We start from the raw sequence: 11,278 nt of genomic DNA on the forward strand, positions 1-11,278 counted from the left end.
TGACGCTATTTATTTTAAGGTTTCCTCTATATAAAAAAATTATAACTAATATTATATATATATAGTCAGGGTTGGTTTGGGTTAGACCGACCCGAAACTCTCATGACCGAGGATCGACCCGCACAGTGCTGGTCCAAGACTATGACCAAGGGCCGACCCAGTTTCCCTAGGAACCGGACCAAGACTGACAGGGTTGGGCCGGTCCAGCCCTGGACCGATGCTCCCCTCTACTCAGCGCTAAAGTCCACTTCAACATTTTTCACGTTGGAGTCAAAGTGGAATAGGACTTTGACCGTGAAAAGAAAATGATAAAGAAAAGGAGTAGTGCGGACTTGTTGATTGGGTCAGAGAAAGAAAAGAAACAAATAAGGAAATGAACTCCTTGTTTGAGTCGACAAAAGTTCAGACGGATGACCAATGCATTCACCTCCGTTTGAGAGCGTGTGGGCAGCTACCAAGGCTCTCCCGTGGGCTAAAAACGGCCCTCATTTTGAAGCCCATCTGCTGGGTTCGCGCCCCAGCCCACTCGGGAGGGCCTTAATTGGTATGACAAGCTTAACGTGTTTGTGAAATATATAATGATCCGTAAGCCTCGTTCCCTTTTATTATGGTATAATTTTTTTGTATTTATTTTAACTTATTATTTTTATTATAGTTATGCCTATGCCAAAATTTTAAAATCAAAATGTCCCTAATCGTGATGAGAAGTAGCAAGCAATGTGATTACTAAATGATACATGCAATTTTTTGGGTTAGGGGGCCAATTTATGTCATAAATTAGATCCCTAATATTGATAGAAATGCTACGGAGATCCAAATGTGAAAATTTATATGCCAACTATACCCTTTTCACTCTTTTTTTAGTCACACTTGTAGAAATTCAACCTAGACATATTATCACAAATTTATAAACAGCCCAATTATCATTAATTTTGCAATTGCTTTTTTTTTTTCAAATAGTATGTTACAAACTATGCCGGTCTCATATAATTAATATTGAATAACCCTGACTTGAGTTATTACTCTCTTGTAGAGACAAACTTACACTTGGACAAGCTACAAGCAATTTTGAGGGTGATGACAAAATGGGTTTGGAAGGAATTTACAAGGCATCAACACTTCCTTTTAGCATTTGCACAACTTGGGTCATACATGGTCGAGCTCTTGGATTGATTTGAATGCACTATAAGCCAGTTATAATAATCTTCTTCATGATCACTTCATCCTCCTCATTTGTGATCCGGAGTAGTCCAAGCTCCTCTTGGAGCTCTAGGCATACCCAATGAGGGAAGTATGCTTCGATGGTTTTGATCTATTGTGACTTTGATACTTTTTCTCGTATTGACCATCTCCAGAACTATCATACCGTAGCTGTAAATATCTAATTTGTGAGAAACCCCTTCGATGTTCCTCATGATTAGTTTTGGAGCAATGTATCCAACGATGCCCAATTCTCTCTTGTCTTGGGCATATTTTGGCAAGACCAAAATAGGAAATCTTGGGATAATAGTTTGCGTCAAGGAGAATGTTATGAGGCTTTATGTCGAAGTGTAAGATCCTCATTTTGCAAGTACTATGCATGTACTCTAGCCCATAAGCTATTCTTAGCAAAATCCGATACAATGTGTCCCAACTCAAATGTTAATCTACCTCCAAAGTGCTATTCCCGTCGAATATGAACTTCTCAAGTGATCCATTGGGCATGAACTCATGAACCAAACCCTTTTTGCTTCCTTCAAAACAAAACCCCTCAAGGCTAACAACATTGACATGAGAAGTGTTGCTTATGCTTGCAACTTTATTGAAAAATTCTTTTACATCGCCTTTTAGTGTCTTTAGCAGCTTCACCACCATAGGTTGACTATTTCAAATTAGGCCAATCCGATTCAAGAGTTCATGTGAATTGGATTCACTTGGATGGAGGTCATTTGATAAAATTTGTTGAACATGTCATCTATTTTGCATGATATTAAGCCTATTTGGAAAAATGACAAACTCTATTGATAATATGAATTAACGCATTTTTCACTTTCTTTTTTTGCATCATACTTATAGTGATTTAATCTAGACATTTGATCACAAATTTGTGAAAAGCTCAATAGTCATTAATACTTTCACAGTTGTTTTTAAATACTCTATTACAAACTATGTTATTATGATATAATTGACACTGAATAACCCCAACTCAAGTCATTACTCTCTTGTAGAGACAAAGTTTCACATGGACAAGTCTTGAGTGATCTTGAGGTGATGACAAGGATGGTTCAGGAGGAATTTGCAAGGTCTCAATACTTCGTTTTAGCATCTCCACAGCTTGAGTCATTGTTGGTTGAGCTTTGGATCCATCTAAATGCACCATAAGCCTATTACAATCATCTTCTTTGCAATTCCTTCATCCTCCTCATTTGTGATCCCATGCAGTTCAAGCTCTTCTTGGAGCTCCAAGCTTCGGCAGACCCAATGAGGAAAGTATGTTTTACTAGTATGATCTACCAGACTTCGATGTAATTCCTTTTACCAACCATCTCTTGAACCATCATGTTGTAGTTATGGACATCTAATTTATGAGAAACCCCTCTAAGGTTCCTTATGATTAGTTTTGGAGCAATGTATCCAGTAGCGCCCCGAGCATCTAGCATTGACATGATGCTCTCTTCTCTTGGGCATATTTTGGCAAGACCAAAGTTGGAAATCTTGGGATAATAGTTTGCATCGAGAAGAATGTTGTAAGACTTTATATCAAAATGCAAGATCCTCATGTTGCATCCTCTATGCAATAATCTAGCTTGTGAGCCATGTTGAGTGAAATATGGTATAATGTGTCCCAACTTAATGGTCAATCTACCTCCAAAGTGTTACTCCTATTGAATATGATGTGCACCCTTAGGGTGCGCATGGTAACTCTTCTTGGACGGATAACAGTTTCTTTTAAAAATAATTCTTTTCTATTTCTATTTCGGGAACAATTTCTGAATAAAATAAGATGTTTAGTACCTACACAAAATTTCTATTCTTGAAATAGAAAAAGAATAGAAATGCATTTGCTACGATTTTTATTTTTATTTTTTATTTATTTTTTATTCTTGCTCACGGATCGCCAACCGCTACTCGTCGTCGTTGCTCGCCACTCGTAGCCGCCGCGCCGCCATAGGACCACCAGCCGCTAATCGTCGCCGTCGACCACCGCCGCACGATCGCCGCCCAAAGCCCACCGGCCATCGCCTCTCACGGCCGCCCATCCGCTGGCCGCAACGATGATTGGGTGATGGCGACTATGGTGGTCGGCGATCGACGGCAACAACTGCGGTCGGTGGCAATTGTCGCGGTCGGGGGTGGCTGGTGGGGGTCAGTAGGTGGCAACGACGACAATCGACGGTGGCAGCGACCATCGTCGCCGCCGGTGGGGCGATAGTCGGCGACGGTGGCTGTGATCGGTTGGAGGTGGCCTACAGTTGGCAGGCGGCCACCTACGGCCGCAGCAAGCAAGAAAAAAAAAAAGAAAACAAGAAAAGAAAAAATTGGCTTATTACTAGAAATTGTTCCCGAGAACAAGAAGCTACTTTTTTTTTTTGGTAAAGCAAGAAGCTACTTTTTTTTTTTGTTTCTTGTTTCTGTTTCAAATCTGTTCTCGGGAACAAAAGTTTTATCAAATGGATTTCTGTTCTTTTTTTGTTTAGGGGAACAAAAGAACAGAAATTGGGAGAAACATAAATGTTACCATGCAGGCCCTAAAACAAGGGCAATCCTGTCCAAGATAAGTAATTGTGTAAAAAATGGATAAAATACCCAAATTGAATTAGGATTAGGGTTCTTCCTTTAATTTTTTCTCTATTTCTCCTGCGACTCAAACAAAATGCTATCGCTTGCTCAGCTGAAGGTATCTTTGGAGAACGCTTTAGTCACTCTGACTGTCACTCTCTCTCGCTCCCTCTCATCCACTGTAATTCATATTTAGTTGAATGAAAATCCGCCAAATGAACATTGTGCGATCTTTTGAGGCCATTTCCCTCAATCTTTGAAGGTTGGGCTGAAAATTTTGGGATAATTATATTTTTTTACATAGGACTACTCGGTTTGGTCGTGCTTTTGAATCATTGGTAATTGTTATTTTTTAATTTGTTTCTCATATCCATTTTCTCTTTTAGAATTTGTTTCTCATATCCATTTTCTCTTTCACATTTAGAGTTTTCTCTTCTCCCTCTAATTTTTACACGGCTTTCTTCTTCAACCTCTATGGAGGGGAGGATCTCTCCCTCCCCTTCCTTTTTCCTTTTCCTTTGTTTGATTTCTCTTTTTCTTACTTTCCTCATATTTTGTGGAACTTTTCTCTTCCGAGCCAGTTCAGATTAAGAAGCTTCTCTCTCCTGTTTCGAATAGAATTATATCCCAATCTAGTCAAAGATTTGGAGATTTACATGTATTATTTCAGGTTTTCACTTCCCTCAAGTTTCGTTGGTGTGCAAGTCCAATTTCGAATGAGATTGGAAGAGCTTCATGAGGGTTTCTCTTTCACAAGTGTCAAATCTTTACTCACTCAACCCTATTTTTCTAAACAGCCATAATGCTGGGGACATCAAACCTAAGTGCACAGTGTCGCAACGCAAAGCCATAGCAATAGATGGAGATCTCGATGCATGCTCATTATTGAAGATGGATTCGGTGATTGACCATTATTTTGGTTCGAAGAAATCTCAAATTTGCTATTCGAGTAAGTGAAACCTTATTCTAACAATTCTTCTTGTTATCTAGAGCTTAATTTGTTTTGAAGTTGTCTAGGATTTGTCTTGGTTTGCAATTAGATTGCGATGTTTATCTCTTGTATTTATGCAAAAATGAATAAAATGTCACTCTGACCCAAAAAAAAAAAAAATTTATTTCCCAAAGAGAGGAGGAGTCATCCATGTATCCATTTTTAACTGTTGCAGTTTCTGTTACGGACGAAGGGGAATGAAATTATATTTTTTTTAGTTGAAATTCAAGAGTCGATTATGTGCAAGTGTTCTGCATGGGTTTGTCATGCGATAATCTAGGCAAACCAAACAACTTCAGTGTAAGCTGTAGTCTTTTCTCTTATTCGGGATGCTCTTGGTTTAAGAGAAAATAGAAGAAATGACAATGTAAAATGGTGATGGTGTTGTGGCACTTCTTGGTCTTCTCATTTTGCCATCTATTAAGCTAAATTTAAATGTGATGAATGGATATTCGCCAGTCTACCTACAGTTTTCTTTTCTTTCTTTATCATTTTAAAATTCTTCATTAGGATTATTTTATGTGATTATGTTTGTTTCCCTGTTTCTGATTAATGTTTCTTTTGCGTTACATGAACTGCTATGGAGGGACTCTTTTTGTTTTGTCGTCCTACTTCTACTCTGTTGATACAGCCGCAATGTCGCATGCTTCAAATTTTTTTGACTTGCTGAGCGGGAGTTCTTCAATTTTTAGCGTGGCTCTACTTCTTGCAGAGTATCAAAGGGAAGTACGCAATTTTTGGATTTATTGTCGAGTTTTCCGTACATTAGCTGGTTGGACTTGGACAGATTATGTCAACATCTTAGTATCTACTCGTGATGGAGCTGTCACATTGTGCCTTCTGATCACAGAAACACGACGATTGGAGCCAACAAGAGCACAATCGGTGTTACTCCTCCAGAAACGATGACCATGTCATTAATGGTCAACAGGCTAGAAAAAATGTGACTGCAATTTGAAGTAATTACCAGTCAAACATGAATAATTCTTCATTCCATCCACAAGCGGAGGTAAACATCCTGCACAAATGCAGCGACCATGGCAAACCCGATGCAAGTGCACACATTCTTTTGATGATCTAAGGCTGTCACGTTGAATGGGAATCCTAGCGTCCGTTTGTTTCAAAGGAAAATGTACCATCTTTGAAAAATATTTTCCAAAAAAAAAAAAAGGAAAAAAAAGAGTATTTTTGGTGTTTGGCTTAAACCCAAAGATGAACTAGATGATGTTTTCCATCATTTGGCATGGAAAATCTAATTTGATTTTCCTAGGGAAAATTATCAAAAATTTTAAATTTTTTAATTATTTTTTCTTTTTTTTTTTCATTCCTCAACCGCAATCATCGCCGATCGCCACGCTAACTGTCATCATTGGTCACCGCCCGAGTCGTTAATAGATTTGCCAATTTTCGATCACCAATCACTATCGACCAATGATCACGTGATCGTTGCAGGCTATCGCTTGCAAAAGAAGAAGCAAAAAGAAAATGAAAGAAAATGAAATAATATAAAATACTAAATAATTAAAATTTTAAATATTTTAGAAAAAATAATTAAAATTCTATTATACATTTTTCGTTACTTTTATAATAATAAATGTTTCATTAACCAAGGACCCATGCACAACCATTGACTTTGTCCCTTCTAATTGTTTGAATCCCGATGGTCTCGTCACATTATGATTATTTCATGAAAAATTTGGATGATTGTGCCATCCCAGATTGTACGTGTTGGAGTAGGGATTATTCTGTGACCTGTTAAAATTCTTAACAAAGTTAGAATTTTCACTAAATTATTTAAAAGTATTACCTACCTGACACTCTATGCTAACATGTCCTCCACCACAAAAATCACATGTCAAATTCTGAATTTTCATAGCTGAAACACTTATATTATCTGTCATTTTATTGAGTGCTTCAAATTGTGCAGCAATTGCAACTAAAACTTCATGAACTCTGCTAGCTTTTTCGCATTGGTAGCCTCTCGGTAGACCACTATAACTATTAGACGCCATCTCCTCTAATAGATTGTAGGCTTCTTCTGGTGTTTTATTACTTAGAGTTCCTCCTGCAGCTACATCAATCATAGAACGAAGATTTGTACTAGAGCCATTATAAAAGTTTGTACCTGTATCCATACGGGTAGTCCGTGATGTGGGTATCTCCTAATAAATTCTTTGAATCTTTTACATGCTTCATATAATGATTCATTATCCATCTGCATAAAATTAGTAATATCGTTACGCATCTTTGTAGACTTTGCAGATAGAAAGAACTTACCAAGAAATTTCTGAGCCATATCATTCCATGTAGTGATTGATCTTGCAAGTTGAGAAGAAGGCCAACTCTTAGCTTTGTCTCTAAGAGAGAATTGAAATAATCTCAATCTAATAGCATCATTTGTAACTCCATTATATTTAATGGTGTCATAGATTTCAAGAAAAGCATCGACGTGAGCGTTTTGATCATCGCTTGGTAGCCCACTGAATTGCATTGATTATTGAAGCATCTGAATGAGTGACGGCTTAATCTCAAAGTTGTTTTCTTGAATTGCAAGTCTTCTGATACTTGATGTGGTGCCTTGAACTGTTGGTGCGGCATAATCTCTTAAAAGTCTATGTGGGTTTTCATTATCACCGTCTGCCATATTCTTAGCGTGATTTATCTATTCTCTCAGTCACCTTTTGAATGTAAGCTCGATTTCTGATCAAGTTTAGCAAGTTTCCCTTGTTAGCTACGTGTCATAAACCGATGTACACCCTAAAAATAATACAAAACGAAAGCTAGATTGAACTTAAAATTATCTAGCATCAATATCAATTAGTATTAAACAAACGATCCCCGGCAACAGTGCCAAAAACTTGTTTGTAAAATTCTAAACGCTAGTGAACGTGTCGAACAGGTAATATAATGATGAGTAAGAGTATCGCCCCCACAGAGATTGATGATTAATAAACTAATTAAATACTAAAATAGATTAAATCTATAATTTATCTAACAGATCAAAATATAATTGAGAATAAATTAAAAACAAAATTTGGAGATTAAATGTAGTAAATCAATCAGATAAATATGTTAGAGCATCCGATTTTACCATAACCATTAGATATGAATTTCAGATTGTTGTGGGTACAAGAACGATATCAAACATGTGATAATGAAATTTCCTAATCTATTTACTATTCTATCTCTAGGTATATCAAACATACTCAGTTTATTAATCCACTATATCTCTATGTGAATTAAAATAAACATAAGTGCATTAAAAAGTATTAATATTCCTAATTTACAATGAGTCTTTTAGATCACCTTATCACCGAAAACTACACAAACAATGCGGTATATCTCTATTCACGTTTAATTCATGGTTATATATTATAATGAGTAATTACATATTGTCACTTCTCAGTCTCAAATATGTACATCAAATCATTCAAGTGGTGGCCAGTCACTCAAAAGCATTATGCGCAATAATATATAACTAACATGAATGAAATCAATTGCAAAACATAAAAATCATGAAATTCATATCATCATGGTTTGGCTACATCGTAACCTAACAGAAGAAACTTAGAACATAGTAGAAGAAGAAATAAAAATATATATTAAACCCAGCATCTTGAATCAAAGAGCAAGAATTATGTCACTACTTTTGTCTTCTCTTGAAAATACTTGAAAAACTCTCAGAATAATGAAAAACAATCTAACAAGAATCTAGCTATTGTATCAGGTTCTCAATGTTCTCCTATTTATAGGATATCCAATATCCTTATCTCCAAGTAATTGCACATAAAATTAAGGAATAAATAAAAGAATCTTTGATTTGATATCTATCTCTCAACGCTTGTAGATAACATTGGGGAACAAAATCAAGGATTCTCTGATTTGATATCCATCTTCCATTGCTTTTTTTATTTGAATTTCTGATTTTTGCCATTCTTTTCCTTATCTTCCCCATATCTCATTATTCTGCATAAATAAGGAAAATTAGAATAATCAGAAGGAAATCCAAATATTTTCTGATAGATAACATAAGTAAACGTGTTAAACAACCATTGTTGTCCCGGACTTGAGGGTTAAGATCAAAGAGTGAGCACTAGGGACCGAAGCATGACCTTTATAGACTTGGGCTCAAGTGCTGAAGTATCATGTATAGGCACCATGGGATTGGGCCTAGTCTCGATGGATCCAGGCATGGATGTTGGGTCCCAAGCCCGAGCACCGAGTTCTTGGGCCCAACCTCAATGGTCCTAGGCCCATTTGTTGAAGACCTGCTTCGAACGTCGAGACCTAACGTTAGGGTTTCTGTGTCCAAGCATAAAGTTTCAGGCCAGAGCATCGATACCTAGTTATTTTTTGGAAGACATGTTTTGACTCTTTCAAAGAGGAAATCATTTTTTTAATTTAAATTTTAATAGGAAAATCATTTCCGTTAACTCATTTTCCTAAATGAATCAAACGTCAGAATATAAGAAATTATTTTTTAAAAATATTTTCCACAAAATAACGGACTGCCATAGATCTCTTTAGCTAAAACGACTGCATAAAACTAATCCAGTAGTTTCATCTACTCTATAGTGCCGTTCACTTTCTCCGATCCTCTGTTTCTCGGGATTGCATGCACTTCATTTATACGGAACCTTTGGGTGACGGTCGACTGCTCCAATGGAGTCGATGTGCCGTGACCACAAGCGAGGAGCCCATTGTACACAATCATAGCACAGATGTTGATATAGTACCTATTGTCGGTCGCATACAATTTGCCACCTCGCTTTGTGCAGTGAGCACATAACTCTCATCATCTAAAGGTTCATTGAGATAATTCAAAGAGGACATCATTCTAAACGGCCAAAATTTATATAGTCCATCATGCATAATAAATCATATAACAAACCACATTCGAGACATGAGATCATACTGAGGATGGGACTGTTGGGCTTAAAAGTCTCAGCCCTAATATGTATGATATAACTATAATTTAACATTAAGGATGTGTTTGGTAACATTTCTATTTCAAGAAATAATTTCTTTTCAAAAATAGTTTTTTTTTCTATTTCTACTTCCTAAAGCAATTTCTGAGTTAAAAAAAACGTGTTTGGTAACTATACAAAATTTATATTCTCGGAATAGAAAAAGAATAGGAATGCGTTTGGTACGATTCATAATTTCTTTTAATTTTTTAGTAATTTTTTTAGGATTTTTTTTTCTCTTTCTTCTTCTTCTTGCTCCTTTTGTAGCTGCCGCCGCCGCCGCCGCCAATGCGACGACGCCGCAACCAGCAACTGGTGGCGGTGACAATAGCAGCAGTAGTCGGCGTAGCAAATGGTGGGGAAGGAAGAAGGAAAAAAAGAAGAAAAAAACTTATTTCTAGAAATTATCCCGGGAATAAAAGCTACTTTTTTTTTTCTTCTTATTTATGTTCTAAATCTATTTCTGGCCATTTTTCTATTCTAATGAATAGAAAAATTAGTTAGCGTTAGCAAATGGATTTCTATTCTTTATTTTTATTCTGGAAAAGAAAAACAATGAAATTGAAAGGTTGCCATGCAGGACCACAGCTCCATGCAATTAAAGCCATATACTAAAACACGAATACTACGAACCTCAACTCACCTTAATTTTGTCAAGATGTCCCAAGCGAAACAAAGAGGCAAGGTGTGCTGCTGAAGGAAAAATTGTGAAGGCAAAGTAACCGTGAGGGCACAGGTGGAGGTTTGGGTACGGATCAACGTGTTGGACATGGCAACGAGGCTATATGCCGTTGTCAGGAGCTAGCTGGGGCGTCGGGACTGGTAGTGCAACTTAGAATATTGCCGAAGCCGCTAGACAGATCGGTGGAGGCTCTGGTTGCGATGAGGGAGCTGGCGGCGGTTGCTAGAATGCTAGGATGATGAGGGGCTCAACTGGTCTGGCGAGGTGGAATTACCAGCAATGATAGGGCACAGCAACTAGTCTTGCTGGATGTTGTGATATCTCTAGATTAACTCACTCGAGGAGATATTGTTCGTATTTTCTACTTTAGCCCATTCCATACTGAGTTTACAATTTTATCTTTTGGTGTACAAACTGACATTTTCCTAGGTTGTCACCCATTCTTTATAGGCCCACCAGCTTCAACTCAGTTCATTCCCAAACCGTATATTGTAAAGGGTCCTGATCTAATACCATATCACGACATCCCTGAATTAAGTATCATCCGCTTTAACCCATCCCATATTGAGTCTCAATTTTTTTGTTTAGCGTACAAGTAGGTAGCAAAATTTTGCCCTTATGTCAAAAGGCACTTCCGTGTGTTAATTTAGTTTTTCACGTACATATCTCAGAAATGCTCTCTCCTTATTCGGTGCATAATTCGATTAATTCCTGCTTCATTCATCATCTTGCGCCATGGTCGCAGGAGGCTCAGCGAAAGTGCTTGGCTTCCGCCAAAGAACTTGCAGGAACACCGTGAGCGCGAGGAATTCAAATGGTGGCTTATTGGCACCGCTGGAAAGGACTATGACTGCCAAGATGAGGAGGAGTCGCTGGTAG

The 11,278-nt window shown here is 37.4% G+C and overlaps 1 non-coding gene and 1 pseudogene across 1 annotated transcript; one reads left to right on the plus strand and one right to left on the minus strand.

The window, feature by feature from the left end:
• Positions 1 to 864: 864 nt before the first annotated feature.
• Positions 865 to 1,854, minus strand: LOC120290478 (annotated as a pseudogene).
• A 5,037-nt stretch (positions 1,855 to 6,891) lies between these two features.
• Positions 6,892 to 6,997, plus strand: LOC120291043. The gene has a single exon (XR_005548849.1). It is a non-coding gene; the product is annotated as a small nucleolar RNA R71 (small nucleolar RNA).
• Positions 6,998 to 11,278: the final 4,281 nt, after the last annotated feature.

This window comes from Eucalyptus grandis, chromosome 2 (genome assembly GCF_016545825.1).
Source record: "Eucalyptus grandis isolate ANBG69807.140 chromosome 2, ASM1654582v1, whole genome shotgun sequence".
NCBI classification, from domain to species: domain Eukaryota; kingdom Viridiplantae; phylum Streptophyta; class Magnoliopsida; order Myrtales; family Myrtaceae; genus Eucalyptus; species Eucalyptus grandis.